The sequence below is a fragment of the Dermacentor andersoni genome, chromosome 4 (genome assembly GCF_023375885.2).
Source record: "Dermacentor andersoni chromosome 4, qqDerAnde1_hic_scaffold, whole genome shotgun sequence".
Lineage (NCBI taxonomy): Eukaryota > Metazoa > Arthropoda > Arachnida > Ixodida > Ixodidae > Dermacentor > Dermacentor andersoni.
Genome location: NC_092817.1, coordinates 104,374,774 through 104,394,115, shown reverse-complemented (window position 1 = coordinate 104,394,115; position 19,342 = coordinate 104,374,774). Strand labels below are relative to the sequence as shown.

Genomic DNA, 19,342 nt, shown 5'->3' with positions numbered 1-19,342 from the left:
TGTGTTGTGCGATCTTTATGCAAAATGAGTTGGTCTCTTTGTTGGGAATACTCATTCATGCCCGTTCCAAAACACTAGTGATGAACTACGTCTGCTTTTGCTTCCTGTCTCCTATATTTGTTTTCGACTGCGTACTGTTGCAAAACTTTGCGTCAAAAACAAAAATAGCAGTATTACCAATACGGTTAATAATGGTTCCTTATTATTCGAAAAAGAAGTTTGCGGGTAAAGTGTCTGCTCTTGTTGTTTTCCTGTTTTTTAAATTTTTCGCGTGATTCTCCTAGGTCGCAGTGCGTCATCCTATCTCGATTTTACCTCATTAATTCCATGTTGTGTGAATTTCTCCTCCCTCCCGGCCCCACACCATTCCTCGTTATTCTTGCGCTGTCCCTGGCTGAGGTGACGTAAAACTATTCCAATTAGTTTTATTGCGATATCAATTATATGGACACTCCGACGCATTCCTGCCGCGCCGTCGCCGTGATGTTACGTATGAGTGAAAGCGTGTGAGGATGAGTGGGCGTACACGGTTCAAGCTCACTTGCGTGGGCAACAAACGCCGCCCAGATGCGTGCTCTCTCCTGTGGCGTGCGAGGCAGGGAGGTCAGGCAAGGGAAGAGGGGCGTTCTTCTCTGGCGGCTGCTACGGTGCCTCGATGTCTTCTTCGCCCGCCGCTCCGTACAGAGTGGAGCCAACCGCGGCGTCTACTACGGCGTTGGCCGTGCGAATGGCGGACGCCGTAGGGACGCGTTGCCGGCGCTCGTGTGTCTTGAAAGCGATCTGCGACGTGGCCAAAGTGCGCGCCCGCTCGAGCCTCATCTTCAAAGTGACTTGCGATGTTCGCAGAGTGCGCGTAGTGCCGGTAGCTTGGTATGCGCTGCGATTTCCACGTATCGTTCGCGTTGAAGCGACATATGCACGGAGGTCAATTGGCTCGCGGCTACTGCCGCGATTCCTAACTCCAGCGTTTTCACAGACAGTTTCCGCTGTCATCGAGCGAGATGTGTTCATGTTTACCTGTGCGCACGTGAAACCCTGCTGGTTAATTTAGTTAAAACATGTTGACGGGCTAGTTGGTTGGAATCCATTATAGAATGTGTAAGTGCGACTGAACAAGGACGTAAAAAGAAGCAGACACGCAACGACAGCTCTGTCTCTGTGTGTCTGTTTCTTTCTACGTCCTCATTGAGCAACGCTTACGCATTCTATCATTATTAATTTAGTTAGTAAGCGAATGTTTACTTGTTGATACGCCCGATAAAACTACTATCCTTTCTTACTTCGTACAACTATCTATTAATTTGCTATCGCAATCGGTGCTTCGCCTTTCGGGCGGAACTGCTAATTTTTAGGAGTGCAGATTTTTGGGCTAGTTGGTTCATTGCAGCAATTGAAGTCAAAGCGTCTGGTTGACTGGTTGACAGGGACATGTCCTGTCGTCCTGTCGTCTTTCATGTCCCTGTCAATCCAGCGCTATGACCTAAATTAATGCGAATTTTTATTTACTCCATCGAAATGGATGTGGCGCCCATCCATATGGGCTTGGCCCAAGTAATTTTGGCCAATTACAGAAGGCTAACGGTCAACTTAGAATAAAAACTGATTGGAATAGTTCTACGTTATTCCGAGTCTGCTTCGCTGGAGCAAAGATTGTGCAGGGATCAGGGTTTCAGCTAGGCGCATGTTGGCGTCCTTAGTCCTGATTCTATTTCTTTTTTGTAAGAAAACTGAAGTATTTCTGAACAATAAGAAATGGAGGAACACTTCGCCACGCGAAAGGGCAATCCGCGTAACAATACTATACGGGAAAATGATAGCGTGTGGCAACGAGAATTTCCCTATCACATGTATTAGCAGTCCACTACACAGTAAAAGAAAAACGTGCTCTGTAGGTTTCTTGATGTATGCAGAGTGTCGTGTTACGTTTATAGATAAAAGAAAGATATAATACCCACCAAGACTACTTGTAATTTCTTCTATAACTCGAGGAAACATCATTTGTGATTGGCTAATCGTAATAGCTTTGCAAATGTGCAGGTTAATATCAATTCCAGAGTAAGCAGCATATGTGTATATACTGTATATGTACAACTATGTATCATTCCTATAATGCATGTAAAAAACTTGAATTGAACTGAAGCACAGTTAAGTTTTCTAGGACAACAGAGGACTAAGCAAATGTCATGGAAACAATAATGCTAACGACGTGAACAATTGCATAACATGAGGCTAATGTAATGCAATAATACGCAAAATTAAGACAATGACGCGGACGTTTTGTTATACATTGGTTTAGGTGTCAGTGTACTTTGAGGCGGTAAAGACGCATTCGTCAAGTTTTAATGAGGTATTCTTGCTTTGTGTGGCGCATGATATTTAAAATTACCAATACGTACAAAACCTATATCGACAAAACCAAACACGACAATCTCGGGGAAAAGAAATCAACTTGTTACGAATATTCTAGCTGACTACATACGTGATCGACTATTCCGGTGCGCGGGTACTAAACGGCGAAGAGGAAGTAATTCACGTTGACTCAGCCACGCAGGAGTCTTTAGTTCTTTCAGCACAGCTTTATGACGTTCTTCGTATGTTGTTTTCATTACAGCCTTCCAGAAAAAAGTTTTACTAATTTCTGTATTAACTACAACTTCCTAATACCTCCAGAATCTTGACCAATACCCAACAGTGGGTATGCGCCACCATAGAAGGGTAAACTAAACGAAACGTTTGGCTCGTGCCGCGAGCCAGACGTGGTTCGAGGCCCGCCGCGTGCCGCCGTCGGGTTCTTTAACGGCTGGGCAGTGGATCGCCGCCGCCGCCGCCGCCGCCGCCGCCGCGGGTGAACGTGCGGCGCCACCATGTCGCACGACAGCTGGAAGGACGACGAGGTGTACCGGAACCACTTCGAGGCGGGTGAGTGCAAGCCCTACGAGTTAGGACATGCCAATTCCACTGTATCTGCTTACAATCCGGGCAGCTGTGGGATGATTAGACCTGCCCCTCGGAGTGGTTACGCTTTTGCCAGCTGGTTTTTCCACAATTTTTATTGCAAGAACGAATAACGCGAAGCGGTAACAAGAGGACTACACAAGTCAGATGAGCGCTACGACGGTGACATACCTCCCTCTGCGGTACGGTGTTGTTCCTCCGCTCTATATGCACTTGCAGCAAGAATGCTAGTGATCCGTCAGACCAACATACCAAGCACCTAATACGTGACTGCTCGGCATATAGAGCGGCGTGGAGTAAGGACTTCCTTCAGGAAAAGGTGCGGCGCTACGAAGGGTGCATGAATAAGACCGCAGGGAGGCCTAGAGGACGATGACGTAACCATGAAGTTTGTCCGGGCTTTTGCTAAGAAATCCTAGCTATTATACTAGTTGTAGATCGCTCTCCTCGCAATGCGCTTTGCGCTTTTGACAGAACTTTTCGGTTACTCGGTCGAATGCCCTTATAGCAAAGTGCTTGGAACCTCTGAAATAATTCGTTATAAAAGTCACTTCATTGTAAAGGTCGCGCGTCACACTACCCACTATGGAACCGGAACACGATATTTCCTTCTTGATGCAGGTCCTTTTCTTGTAAAGCTGTTCGTTGTAAAGGGTGAACGTTACTCTCTTTGAATATGATATTTCAATCAATCAATCAATCAATCAATCAATCAATCAATCAATCAATCAATCAATCAATCAATCAATCAATCAATCAATCAATCAATCAATCAATCAATCAATCAATCAATCAATCAATCAATCAATTATTCAACCAATCAATCAATCAATCAGTCAGTCAGTCAATAAATCAATCAATCAATCAATCCATTGATCGATCGCTTCATCGATCAACCAATCGTGCCACTGGGTATCATCAATTAAAGCCAGCATTTCGAGACCCAGAAGCCGGTCAAAAAAGAAAGCTGTGCTACGTCGCTCAAACTTTTTGATCTCCAATGAAAAACACTGCGAAAAGCGAACGAAAAGGGTCACAAATATTGAGAGAATCGTAAGTGCCATGGCATCAAACGGTAGTCTTTCACTTGCCGTGCTGTTGCTGAGTGTTTACTGCTACTTTGACATTAATTAGATGCCTATACTCTGGGAGAAAATATACTAATGGTTGTAGCGGCCCTCCAACGACTTGCCGATGCCTGCTGTGAACATTCTGAAGGGACACAACTGGCTACACTCCTACAGAGAGAATAATAAAGCACATTGCTGGTGCTACTCGTATTTCTGTGGGGATGTAGCCAGCGCTGCGTTTCTTTTTTCTGGCAATGTTGAAGCTCCGCTATCTATTGAACTTCTCCCTTTTGTTTCATTATGATGATGTATTTGTGAGCACGAGGTTGCTGCATGTATGTAAGGAGTGGACACCTCAGTATGATCCCAATGGCTGCCATATTCATTGTTAAAATAGCTCGCGCCCTCGCCCCTCTCTCCCCTAGGTGCATATGTAAACAAGGAATTGGTTAATTAAGGATGTGTTTAATCAATACTTCCTAATATGAGACAATTAACAGTATGGCATGGCGTGAACTGTCCTATGCCACTTATTTATATAATTCTGTGCTTCTTCTCTCACTCTCCAAACACGCGCGCCTCTCCTTTTCGCTTCCATAGCTCTCTGCTCAGTCCAACAGGAACACTCGTTAACAACGTGAGTGTAAACGTGAATACTGCTTCGAAGCTACTATTGCCACAGATCTGTGAATTATAGGCCCGGCTGGAAAACACGTACCAAATAATTTTTGAGCTCGTTTTGTTTCATGGACACTAATAATGCCCGGCTGAGCTATCGGACCACTATATATACGGTCTTTTTATGAGTGAGAAGAATCACGCTAAATGTTGGGGCTCCATTTCGTGTTAGTAACAAATATAGGAGGTCGATAAACATTGAAGCCATGAAAATCATAAGCCCTCTAGAGCAGCCATATGTAGTCACATTCAACAAAACGCAAACGAAAGTGGAGTTAAGGACAATCTGTCGCCAGTGCGAGCCTTACCAACAGCTTCCGCATGACTCATGCGATTCTCTAGCAAAAACCACCAACCCTAGATTTACTGATGTAAATGCAGGTTAGCTATGGCGGTAATTGAGTAGGATCGCATGGGACGAGATGTGTCAAGACCCCTTGCGCCCGCATATTAGTGCCGTCTTATGGCACCCCGCACAAATTTCTCTGTGGCTCGACCGATGTATCAACGTGAGCTTCATGCCTACGTTGTCGCTTTCGAATTTCAGCAAGCTGCTATGAACTTGAATTGCCCGTGTGTCATGAAAGCCTCGCACTTCACTCGTAAAGCTGAAGCAGCTGCTGTCTGGTTCGAGCATGACGCAGGGGGCAATGAATCGTGCAGGCATCTACGTGTGCGCCAGCTGCGGGAACAAGCTGTTCGCGAGTGGCTCGAAGTTCGCCCACAAGTCGCCCTGGCCATCATTCAGCAATACCATACACAAGAACAGCGTCAAGAAAGTGCCCGAACCGAATAAGCCAAAAGCGCTGAGGGTGAGTTGAAACTTATGATTTTTTTGAGACGCTGAAACTGGCACGTAGAACCGTTCTGAAAAGAGAGCTGATAATGAAAGAGTGCATATATTAGCAAATAAGACAAGAACCTTACATGTGTTTTAAAATGGCTTCACCATGATGCACTGTTGTAATACAGTGGATCGTACACTGTGTATATTGGTGAAGAGGAGTGAGAACTTGCGCAAGTGCGAAGTGTATGCAGCGTATGATTATTTAGTATGCACTGGCGGTGCCTCCAGCACGCCAAAGGGGCAACGTGGACACCAAAGCAAGAAGCCAGACTCGTCCCCAGATTGGGGGCTCACGGCGGCTCCTTCCTATACAAAACCCCAATATGAGAAAAGCAAACCAAACTTGCCTCTCGCCCGACTGTGAGTTCCGTACTTACCCGTTTGAGAGCCAGGTGCTCTAAGCTATGGTCCTTTCGTCGAAGTGAAGAATTAGTAGATGCAGTTTATTAAGCTCGAAGGCACCGAGGCAATCATTTCCACCACTCTGTCATCCTTCTTAGAGGTTTAGAATCTGGTAAGGCGAGCACCAGAGAGCCTGCCCATCACAGTGCAAAGCAGATGTGGTCACACGTACCGTATTGAACATGCTTGTCGGTAACTACAGTGTGATATTCGAAGCACTGAAACACTTTAGATAACAAAGACAGGACGGTGTTCTTCTTGTATGCAGCCATATAACTCGTGTTCTCAATAATTAGCCTCGCAATCTTGCCGTGCATCAAGTCAGCGAATAAGCAGCCCCTCGATAAATTGTTTTAAGGGGCCTAGCATCATATTTTCGCCCAACTTGTGTAGCACTGAAATGCATCTATTTTTATGTTATATTCAGGTGAATACAAAAACAATTACAAAAATTGGTGCACTGGAAATGAAGTTATTCGCCTTCAATGTTCAAAATCTGAGCACACAACGAAGGAAAACCTTCCCTGCCAGTTCAACTCTCCTAATGACCTGATTGGTTGCTTCCAATCACTGCGCGCCTCTGATAGAGCCAAACCTAAAGTCTTGCCTCGCGGTGGCCTTTACGCACCTCTCTTTCGGACGGGGTTATTAGCGTATTTGCAACGAATCTCCTTTCTGGACTGTGGCGTGCGTAGATCAAACACACGTGCGGCAACGTCTGCAATGCTTTTTGGCGGGTGTTCAGGCGCAATTACCACAGCCAAGAGGAAATTATGGCGACACCCCGAGCGTCCTCATTAAAAACGTCTCTTGTGTACACCGTTGTGCAGCACATTTACGGCAGATCGCAATTCTTTCCAAAACATGATATTCAAAAGTGGAAATTCTTTTGCTCTTGATAAATCTTCAATCATGTATTTATTTGTGTAGGTTTACTATGGTGTGACATATTTTGAACAATATGTATGTTACCTGAGACATGACGTGTCAAGCCAATCAGAAGTTACAGCCACTGGCGTCAGTGCCACATTCACCATATGAAAAAAAAAAATGGAAACAGAAGGGCGTGATTTTGGTTAATAACTACCTTATAAATCCACAAGGGCAATGAAGCAAAGGAACGCTTAGGGTTAACTGCTGGGGTTAGTCTTTAGGTTTAGAAGAAGGGAAATGAAATTGGAGTAATAGGTAACTTGTCGCTGGTGGCAACCGAACCCACAACTTTTGCATAACGCGTGTGATGCTCTGCCATTTGTGCTACAGGGACGGCTTTCACTCCGTCCACTAACTTCGCTATTTACGTGGTTTGGATCTTCTAGCCTTGAAGGTGTGAGCCAGCTCCATTCAGAGCCATGGTGGGTGGACGTGGAACACCCTTTCTTGCCCGATGGCGTCATGTAACATGTGAAGTTAGGAGAGCAAGCACGTGGCTAAATAAACCTCATATGTTACCTAATGGCATCAAGGCTGGCAGATTTAACACCCTCGTTATCAATACGCAACGAGATGGTAAACAGAGGAGGTCGGCAACCTTCGCGTAATGCGAAGCTTGCCACTTCACGTCACGGATCACGTCACTTCTATTACTGAATATCCCCGTTGTGGGTAGCTGCGGTCCAAACAGGAGGCATTTTCTCCACTCAAATAAAATACGAAGTACTTTGCTTTCAGTATTCCCGCCGGCTTTGTGATATCGCCGAATCTCATAGATTTAAAATAAGCAATGAGAACAAGTGCTTTCATTTTTCTAAGGGCTGCTGCAACACGAGTGACGCAGTGTTTATGCAGACTCGCTTATCATGGCAAACCTCCGCTTTTCTTATCTACCTACTCTGCATATCGTTCACGGTTTAAAACGAAGTATCTCAAGTTCCTAAAGCAAATAGCCCATTTTGTCACCATGCGCTCTCTTATGACGTTGTACCTTCCCTGAGGAAAAAAGCAATGCCTGAGCGCTCTCGACAGCACTAGTCCTCTCTCGCCGCTCTCTCCAGCCCTCGTAGCTGTAGATAGGCGCAGTGGTGTGGAGAGGAGGACGGCCGAGGCATTGTCTGACATCGAACAGGAAAGGTGGTGGACGGCATGTCACTTTATAACGCGCGGCTGACACTCGAACATCGGTCAACATTGCGGGCAATGAGAAGCAACGGTAAACGAACAAAGGCAGTTGTGTTCTTGGCAGTGGCATCAAAGGCCACTGTGCGCGTCACTAAACATCTACATCGCGTCACTAAACACTAAAGAAAATCAACATATGACCAATCCGCGTATAGAGACCAGAATCGGCACAACTCGTAGGTGGCACTCATATTTTGCAGGGGCTGGGGGAACTAACAGAATGAATGGCCGACATGGAGCTCAGCCCTTTCTTCTTGCATACTTGAAACTGTCGGTGGGCTTCTCCGGACTGCCGCCAGTTGCACTAGGCTCCTCGAAGAGGCGAGACGTGTGTCGAGTCAGCTCCAGAACAACAATTTGCAATGTGGTGAACGTGGTGTGAATGATGGATCCGGTACCTCAGAGAGGTGCGACGTAATAATAATAAATTTCTCCTTCATTTGCCGCCAAATCATCAATGGTGTCTTTTTTTTCGATAGCAGCTACACGGTTACCGACCTGCCGACATCATCTTTGTCAATATCTATGGAACGTGTGCAGCCCACATGTGCGGAAGGTTACGTCGTCTTCTGAGAGTCGAGGTAGACGCACTGGCCTCTGGTTACCAAAGTCACACCATTAGGCTCCTCTAAGTTGGTTCGACAGCACAGCCAATTTCTGGGGCAGCATTCATGCTGTTTGCCGTCGGGATTAGCGTTGTGCACACACAGACTGCCATTCCTCATCAGTAGATGCGTGCACCCACTGAAGCAACCAGAATAAAAAATACCGCCCATGCACCCCGTACAGAAGGTAAACCACTGAAGCTGAAATGGGTGGCCCCGATGTTTATTGTTGAGTTAATTCCGACAGTTTATTAAACGCCTTCTCGCTTATTGGTTACGTCTTTATATTTCTTATTGAGGTTACGCACACGTTTCGCTTGGGTTTACCACAGTGTTTATTGGAAATGCCGCATGTTGTTCTTCGCATAATCAACTTCATGGAGGGGTGCAAAAAGCGGTTCATTGTGTTAATACAGTGGGTTCATCAAAATTTTTCTGAAATATGTTACGCATTTGTGTTTCATAATGCGTTATTCTTTGTGCTTATGACTCGATTGTGCACTGCAGTTACCAAGTGACACACCGGGGCCGCATATTTCATTCAATTATAGACAGGGCCACATTTTTGAACCTATTGCAAGTTCGGAGCAAGACTGCTGCGCGCGTGCTCTGCAGCGAGACAGAAACGACGTCACTGTCGGCGTAGCCAATGGCGCGCTGCACCTTCCGCCGGAGAGTTTCCGTGGCTGCACCGCGAGCGCTTCGCCTAGACATATACAGCTTCGCTGTAAAAGTATTTCATTAATTATGTCATCATGATATCGTCTCGACCCCATCCCCCTCTGTGTCCGTTCCCTGCAATGACTTCTATGCATACTCAACAAGAAACTTTTCCGACCGTCACGTAAGATCTTGCAACGGCTCATACCTCCCTAAACAATGGTTCATGCGTCCCCAAGCAATGGCTCATGCTCACGCAGCAGGGTTTCTGTGGTCGGACCACGACTGTTTCGCATAGGCATATACAGCTTTGCTGTAAACTCCGAGGATCCCTAAACTTCTTACGAGTTGTGAATACGAAAGCATTAATGCCCCATTGAATGCCGTTGAGCGGTACTTTGACTTTTCGGCTGCGAGCAATATACTATAACTGTACGTGCTGCCAGAGCCAGCAAGCGGTAGCAGCCTGCGGTGCCAGCGCCGCATGCCACCGATGACCTCCGCGACGAGAGACCGAGAAAGCGCGTCGCGCAACTGCCTCGCCGATGGCAACCCGCCTCGCCCCGCGGCGTCGCCTCGCCGCATCTGTTCTGTCGAGGCGCGCTGGTGACGTGGCGTTGCGGCGAGGCCCTCCCCCCTCACGCAACACTTGGCGCGCTAACGTCACCGGTACTCCGATGCACGTGCGCTGCTCCGTCGAGTCGCGCTCTTGACGTGGTGTCGCAGCCAATGGGAAATTATATGTAATTTTGCTGCTACTATCTCCGCCGGCTTAATCACTCAATGAGCCATCTGATTCTTTCGCGTCAGAAAAGCAAAGCTAATGTTATCTAATCATTTCGTTGGGCGTTCCGAAACACCGGCGGTTTTCAATCGGTCTTACCTCATGCGCTATCGTTGTGTGACGCCTGCAACATCCCATCTTTGTGAGATACCGCATTTCTCAACTCTGCACCATACTATCAATGTCAGAGCATCGCACTCCGGCGAAAACAGCCAATTTGACCGAAGTTTATTTTACCAATAACACCAACTTGGAAGAGCTCATTTACCGTGGTAATAAGGGTGAGTCTACATGTGACTCTAAGAGTCGAGTCACATGTAGTCACACAAGAACAATGTGAGGACGTACCCCAGGCGCTATATCATGCCAGAAATTCCTTATCGGTTTCACACGGTATGAAGTCACCATAGATTACGTCACCTGCGCTCATCCAATATCATAACAACCACGTTCGTGATGTACGTGCTCACATTCACCGCGAATGTTTCTGTGGAAAACACATTCGAAAGGCGATCTAAGCGCGTTCTCGCTTAGGGAGGCAAACGAGAAAAAAAAAATGGCGCTGCGCTGCGGCGGCACGTGACTCCTTTGGTGCCAGAAACATTGAAGCACGTCAACGGTGACTGCGAACAGATGAAAGCGGTGCGCAAACAACTAAGTTGGAATGACATCAGACGAAAAGGAAAAATGGCTACGCTGGAGACGCGAAACTTGCCGTCAGTCTTCTCTTGAAAGGCCTTGGACCACTGCTGCGGATTAGTACTTCACCAAAAATTTTATTGAGGACCCATTCGGAGCGGCCTGCAGTGTGTGCAGTCGTTTGTCGTTCACCTGAGACATTTAAAAAAACGACTGAAAAACCGGAACACTGCTCTGCTGTCAGCGCATCAATGGTTCCAGTTACGTTCATGGTGAGGTTGAGTAGAACTTTACAATGGTGTGGGGGGCCACCAGTGAAGGCATTGTAGCGGGATTCGGTAAAACATTGTGCCAGGATATAATTTCGGAGTTAAATCGGGTATGAATCGGGGTTTGGCGCGATGGTTGAGTAGGGAGAGTAGGACATGTCGAGTGGGATATTTTGTGAGATAGTTTTCGGATTGGGGCTGGCAGCAACATTGCGCATCTATGTGCATGCTGATATATTTATATTGTTCGTTTGTATCACGGGATAGCGTGTATATGCGAAGCAATACCATCCCGGAAGTCTTGCTCGCGCAGTTGCTAGATTCCAATTGAACACTTATCTTAGCATGGTTTCACTGGAAAGCAGTGTAGTGCCTGCTGCGTTGTTATCTCATTCCTGCGGCATACTGTAGTTTCCTTTCTCTTATCAGCAATGGTTGAATGCGTAACACCAATTACAGCAGCCCATTTGCTTACAATGCGCAGGTGTACTGCGGCCAGTGCGATACGAGGTTGGGCCACGAGTTCCTCGGTGAAGGTCCCAAGGGCAAATCGCGCTTTTGAATCACATCGGAGTCCCTCAAATTTGTCGGCAAGGGTAAGCACTGTCGAAATATATGAATGAACATGTGGAAAATCTACACTGAAAACAATAGCGGTAACAGACTGGCTAAGATGTCTTAACTAAGCAAATACTCATTATTCCGATTGAACAGTTCTGTTCAGAAGCAGGTCAGCACTGTGCCTCGATCACGAATGAACTTGAAATATTCAATGACCCTATCGAAAATGTTGATATGAAAACAAACCAACTGCATATTCCGATTTCTTTACAGAATGTGTTTGCATGGGGGGGTAAGCTAAAAAAGATGACTTGGGCTAACGGTGTTCTGCAAAACGAGGTATTTCTTTCTCAGTTAGACTTAATAGGCTCATTTGTCGAAATGTTTTACACTACCAGTTATTTACTGGTGTAATTGCGGAACTTCGATGCTAACTAGCGCTAGGATTTGAAAAACTGATATTCAATAGTTTCCAGCTGGTTTCATTTTCTGCGCGATATTGAAATGTGTGGCTACTGATAAGAAAACAGCGTTGGTCCCATTCTTGTAAATCGTAAGAGGTCTTTCTTTGTTTTATTTTTTTATAGTTTGGCTCATGTGAGCTCAGACAGCGCGTATGTTGGCCATTCATCAGCGACGTTATCACTGGAAGAACTACAGCTAGTCCTGTGAACTTCGGAGGCCAGCTTTCTACAGGAATTTTCTTGAAGTAGCGCCCAATCAGGGCTAACTTGATATCTATTTAAAATAACGTAAATGGAGCTCTCAAGACCTCTTAGTGAAAATGGACGTTTGTGGCGCATATTCAACATTAAAACGTATTCAATGGAAGCGTTTTACGCGCACCGGTGTCTTAGCGGCAGCGTAAATGTTCGAAAATCAGACAGTCGATTCATGATTATTACGAAAGTTATACCAAATACCAAGAAGAAATAAGTGTAGTTAGGTCGTTTACCGCACGTTTATAATCTGTTACTTCTTTACAAAGGGAGAAAGATAACCATGTTGTATAAGTAAAAGTTGAGCAGAAGTCCAATAATTCCGAAATACATAAATGAGAGACATGTTCTTTTTTTTTTTTTGAAGAACACGCTACTCGCGTCTGCTAGTCATAAATTGCTGTAATCACACATGTCAATAATCAAGAAATTATAGCTAATTACTTTATGGAAATTGCCGCGTAAGCGCTCAGCTTGTGATTGAGCAATTGAAGCCGGTTAATGTACGAGGTATACTCGTACACAAAGAATACAAAGACTGTCAGCAGCTCCAAGATCAGCAACATTGCTTTAAGGCAGACGAGAAGGAGATGTAGAGGAGAATTTCTTCTGAAGGTGCATCTTCGTCGAAGATAACCACGGTAAGCATGAGAGTGACACGCGTGTTCAAACTTGCATTGAGGCCATCCACACGTGGATGGTATAGGAAATTGTCTTTGGCGACGGCGCGTTGAATAAGGCGTCAAAAGTGAAGTTAGTCGCTTCGTGAATGTTGTCTCCCAGCGAGTTTACAAGTGTTTTTACTGCGTCATGTGACGAGACAAAGCCCTCGAAGAAGAAATGAACTAGAACTGCTCAGCGACCCTCTAGCTTTAGATGAAGACCTTACCTCTGTGACCATTGCATTTCGCTTATTCAGAGACATCACTCTAATTATGGAGCATAGTTAGTCAGTGAAGTCAGCAGCCGCACTTGGCTGGTGGGCGTGTCTTATGTCACAGAACATCCCCGCTGGTTTAGGCGCAGTTCAAAGATTAATTCGAGAGATGTGTCCAGTATATTACATGTCCTGTATTCACTTGGTGCGAGCTAGTTTAGTACAAAGAGAAGCTCATAGAAAGATTAGGTAGCACGAAGAATGCGTGACGAAAGGGTCTAAGGTTTTGTATTGTTCGACGTTTTTGGTTCCTGAATGGAAGGCATTCTGCAAGGCAGAAGAGCAGACTCAAGGCTTAACGCACTGTGGGGATGAGAGGCCTTGCCTTGCACGTTACTTTAACTTTGTCTTGTATAGATAGCCTCTCTCCGAGCGACTTCTAGAAAGGCTCCCCAGACCCGCATGTCGAAGCGCGGCACCTTGTAGAAAAAATATTCGCACTCCATGCATACTTAGGCTGCCTGGAAGAACTATATGTGAGTGTCGCGCGGTTTTATTTCAGCCTGCGCTTCCGCGGCGGGCTTTTGACGCAGTGTCATGGTGCCACCTGGAGTAACCGCTTCGTGAAAGCACACAATAGTTTCGTGGCTAAAATTTCGTGGTGTTCACGTGATGATTTAGTGCTTGACAAGTTGGAGGACGCTCTGCAACGATTGGAAGGAGAAGGTTGCGGCACTTGAGAGTTAACTGGTGACGGTCAAGTGGTGTTTTGCGGCTACATGGTGCAGCATCGGGAAAAAAACCTCTGAGCCAAGGGCAAATATTACTACAAAACTTGGAGCACCAGAAATACACTGCACGAAGAAAAGGAAAACACCCCACACGCGCACACCCAAAACGGATATTTACTGGATGTATTGAAACGTTCACATATGGAAAATGGACGCATCGCCTATTTCAAGACGAGGTAAAACAAACATGGCTCCATCAGTTAATGAACCATCAGTTAATAAAATTTAATTATCTGCCATGCAGTAATAAGAATGGCTGACTTACACAGTGTGCGGCGTTCTTGGTGATATAATAGGCTTCCGAGATTTCTCGTGTGGTTTGGTGAGGGTACAGAAAATGGCCGTGTTTTCGAAGAGTGGTTTATGCATGTACGATTGGCAATGTAAGGCAAGATAAGAGGACAGCGCACCATTTCATGAGCATTCTCTGTTCTCTGAGGCATAATTAACACATCAGCCTGTTTCGCCAATTTACATATGACCACAGGAAAGCAGAATTTTGTACACCACTCTTGAAACCTCATCGACAAAATGGTGGACATGATTCAGGATGCATTGCCTATCACTCAGTGAAGTGCTATGTGCCCTTCAGTGCACAAATGAACAAGTGCAACTAGTCCTGTTGTCTGGTGCAGAAAATAACACGTGCACGCCATGCTGATTTCCTATATCTTTTTTTTATGTCATGCGGCATTTGAAGCACACAGGGCGTAACTGACGAATTCCTGTTTCCCTCACGATGCACAGAAGGACGACGCCCGTATGTTTCTTTCTTGAAAATTAGCCTGAGCTTTTCACAACCTGACCTAATTAGGTGCATAGGATAACCCGCAGCATTAACGTGATCCACTTGCATATGCAAATTCGTGCTGAGCTTGTGCACGCAACTTTTTTCCAAGGCTGCGCGTAGGCACAAAATGCAATCGCGCGTTTTACAATTTTCGAGTGTTTCGTTGCGAAACCTAAAACCGCTTTTGCAATTCGCAGGTGATACTGGCAGCAAACGTGATCAACAAAATTTATGCACACATCAAGGAACTGCAACCTTTTTCTACAAGGCAGTTCGGATGTAAAGTCTGGACCCATCCCTTGATTTTCAACGCCATGAGCAATGCCTTCACTATGTACAAATCACGCGCGCGATTTGTCAATAAGAAAAAAATGACTCCGCCTTCAGGCCCTATGAAAATGTATGTCCCGCGAAGCTGTTGAAAACCACCACTACGATCGCTGAAGAGGGTACGCAAGGCTGTATTGCTTTGGAATAATTAGAGTAATGGTAATTTTTGACAGCACGCTGTCGCCCATAGCGGTGCTGCAACAAGACTGAAATGAGTTGCTAGGCATGTTCCTTTATATACGAAAAGCTAGGGACGTCACTCCACACGTCGCAAGCTGCCGTCGGTGTGGCAACTTGCGACGTGTGGACTGACGTCCTGATGTTTGGTATTGACAGCTCTACTTCGCCAAGAAAAAGAGAACTTTATATTGGCGCCACGCACGAACCTATACAGACACCTGATTTCTGCGCATACAGTTTTCTGAGCCTAATTACGACGGTCGATTTCATTTATAAGTTTCTAAAAGGCACTCAACCAAAATACCACATTTATTCTTATAGCCAAGTTTGTAGTTACGCTGTTTACAATATGGCCTGCGGCAACAAATAATAAAGGTGTACGTGAATGCTGAAAGCTGAGACGGCAGCATTGTTGTAGCTACTAGGCTACTCCATGATCTACCTTCTATTTAATGTTTACCTTCGTTAATTTGTCTCAGCAAACTGCATATGATATAGCAGACGCCTGTATAATAGGTTCGTGCATGGCCTCAGCATTACGCTCTACTTTTTTTGGTTAGGTAGACAGAGCTGTAAATGCCAAATTCAGGGGTGTATCAGTGTTCAGACATCTGGACGACGATTTGATTGTTATTGACAAATAACGCTCATACAGATAACTGAAGACATTTTTGACTGCTTTGAAAATGAAGGGATGGTTCTAGAATTCACTTCGGAGCTGAAGTCTAGTAATAGATTGCCGTTCTTGATGTTTCAAGAGTGATGCACAAAATTCCTCCTTCCTGCGGTCATATGTATATCGGCCAAACAGGTCGATATGTTAACCTCACGCCTCAAAAAACACAAATTCATTAAATTGCTCGCCATCCTCTCATCATGATTTACGTTGTCAATCGTGAAACTGTAAACGCCTCTTCGAAAGCACAGTCCTTTTGTTCTGTCACCCTGACAAAGCCTGACGAGCAATCTCGGAAGCTGATCATATAACCAAAAACGCTGCCCTGGGCGTAAGACAGCCACTGTTATTAGTGCATGAAATGGAACTAAATTTCATTAGTCGATGCTGAACACGGGCCTTGGAGGTATGTTTGCTTTGCCTCGTCTCGACTAGCACGATGCGTCCATTTTGTATACATGTATAAGTTTCGATACGTGCAATACAGATCAGTTGTGAGTGAGGGCGTGTGGTAGGTATCTGTCTTGCGCTCCAAGTTTTCTAGTAATTCAATACCAACTGGCCAATCTATCCATGCTATGCCAAATATTTCAACGACAGAGCTATGAGTATCTTTGTCAGAGAAAGCGTTCTCCAGACAATATTTTAGGGCTTTCCACCTGAGCAGATAACCCTGTTACCAGGACTGTCACTGAGGTTAGAGCCATTGTCGATTATCTTCTAATGGCAGCAATATTTGTGCAATGGGAATAACACGTAAAATGTTTGAAATGTGTATACCGTAACGCAACATAACGAACAAAATATTCATTAACATTTCTGCGATAAGTTATTATATAGAAGTCCATGTTTTAGACGTTTGTTCACATGTGAGATTGTGTTAGGAGCACGCGACGCGAAACCATAAGTAATCATAATGTCGAGATTTCCTTCCCTTTGTAATGTCCCCATGCTTGTATAGCATATTCCCTGTGCACCTGGCAAAGAACCTTATTAACAGGTCATTAATTTTTCTTGCATTTCCTTGCCTTGTCACATTTCTTTCACTTTGTTTAGATTCCATTAGGTGCCAGCTAACAAGTGTCAGCGTTCCCAACCCATATTTGGGAATATATTTTAGTGTATCGGTAGTTCTCGCCAGCTGTAGCTTTCGCGCTTACATATTTTAGTACAGGAGATAAATAGGCGCACTATCATTTTATGTCCATACCGCTGTGTTTGTCGCGATTGTGACATTGTGGTGGTTGCAGGTCTGTCTTGTAAATCCAGTAACTTCGATATACGCTCAGAGCGACTGTCGCTGCTCAATGATATCCGCAGTTAGTTTGTGAGATGTCTAACACATGTTCGCACTACTGCTAAATGTTTCTTACTTATGCAAGGTGAGAATGAAGTCACATTGAATGTTTTTGTATTTGCTAGAGCAAACGTGCTGTAGTATGATATGTGTGCCCTGATAATGGAATGTAAATTCTGGCTTGATTTTTCTGCAGATGATGACGATGGTGCCCCGAGCAAGGGTGGATGAGGTGGGGCGAAGTAAGGGCAGCAAGCATTCTTCGGTGCTGTCATAGTTGAGACACCCTCGGCTGCTGCCCTTTGCTCAGCGGTGCTAATGGAAAGATGTCGCGAACGGCTCGGTATGGTGCGACAACGCACATATGACGGTGACCGGCAAATCCCTCAAAAAAGGAACCGGGCCACTCGATGGTTGCCATCCGCAGCCACCCCACGACATAGCAAGTTTGTGAGCAGGCCACGTGCTCATTGGTCTTCAGGGCCCAACCAAAGTGAAGACTTAAGATAGTGTTCGTTTCCATCTATTTCGCTAGGCTTCATGTTTGTAAAGCAAGGGCGACTGCGCGATGCCCAAATAATTGTCTTAAGTAAATTATATGCCCTACCACAGCACGAATGGTACTCACGCTTCATTTGAGTTTCTTGCCACGTATCAGCAAGGTCACCTCTCCGCAAGAAACCAGGTTTCCGAACTGTTAATGCATTATTACAGTTGTGAACCTAGAAAATATCAATAGGGCAAGCCTAGGAAGCTCCAGGGTAATAAGCGCGCCTCTTGTGATTATATGACACAGAATTGCATTGAGCCTGGTATAGAAGCAAGCTGTATAAGTAAGATGGAGCTGTCCCATTCAGTGGAGTACGTGCTCTCTTTTGGTAAGCAGGACGCTGTATAAGATTAGTTAGTGCAAAATATAAACTATGTTACATTCCAGCGCCACGAAACAATTCAACATGCGAAGGGAATTGATCCATGTTGAAATAAATCGGAATGCTACGAAAACTATGGCGCAAATAATTAAGCAAACATGGTTTCTGGCACTAGAGACAAACATTCCATTTCGATAACCACGTTACTGAAGAAAAACATGAGGCACTTCAAGGAAAAATGCTTCGCATTGTAGAGACGATTGAGTGCGTTCTGTATCCGTGGGAGTGGGTACACGGCCTTCTTTGTGACAGATGACGATAATCGACGCAAAACCGCAGAGTTCCATCCTTCTTCTTAACTAACAGGAGACGCCCATGGGCTATTCGACGGCTGGATGTCTTTGTCGCAGGGCATTTCCTCGACTTGCTGCTTAACGGCCTCTCGTTCTCTTGTCGAAACTCTGTACGGGATTGCACTGTGTTGTCGAGCAGATTCTTCGTTTATTATGCGATGCTTAGGAACTGGTGCTTCTCGAGTCCTAGATGACGACGAAAGCAGTCGTTAAATTGCTGGAGGAGACTCTTGACCTCTTCTTGTTTATGACTATGAAGACACGGATTAATATCGAAAAATGGTTGATGTACATGAATTATCGTTGAAGCTTCGGCATAATCCGAGAAAGCAAGAGCATCACTGACTTTTGCAATTTCTTTCATATATGCAATATTCGTGCCTTTGTTGAGGTGTTTCCATTCCTGGCTGAAGTTCTTCACCATTACTTGTGCTTTTCTTCACATTGACTAGGCAATATAAACGTCAATTTCCGGACCGAGCTGCAGCTGTTGGTCGTTCTCGACGATGGCTTCATTGTCTAAGGATGCATCTGCGGTGACGGAAATCATGATGCTGGAGTGAGGCGGAATGCTGACTTGATCATCAAGTCCACTTAGGTATGATGACATACAGTCCTCTCCAGCGTTATCGCTTGATCTGCGGACAGAGTTATCGACATAGGCTTTGTGTCGATGACGGCGCCGTGTTCGCTCAGGAAGTCCAGGACAAGAATTCCGGTCAGTGGCATTGTTGCAGAATTACGAAGGTTGCAAGGTAAGTCTGGTCATTAACTGTTATTCTTGCCATGCAAATTTTCGTCAGCGTTATGAGGTCTCCTCCAGCTGTCGAGATTTGAGGGCCTTCCCAAGCATTCTTGGCTTCATTGAA

General features: G+C 45.3%; 1 pseudogene; it reads left to right on the top strand.

The window, feature by feature from the left end:
• The first annotated feature begins 2,754 nt into the window (after window positions 1-2,754).
• On the top strand, window positions 2,755-17,862 carry LOC126536554 (methionine-R-sulfoxide reductase B1-like; annotated as a pseudogene).
• The last annotated feature ends 1,480 nt before the right edge of the window (window positions 17,863-19,342 follow it).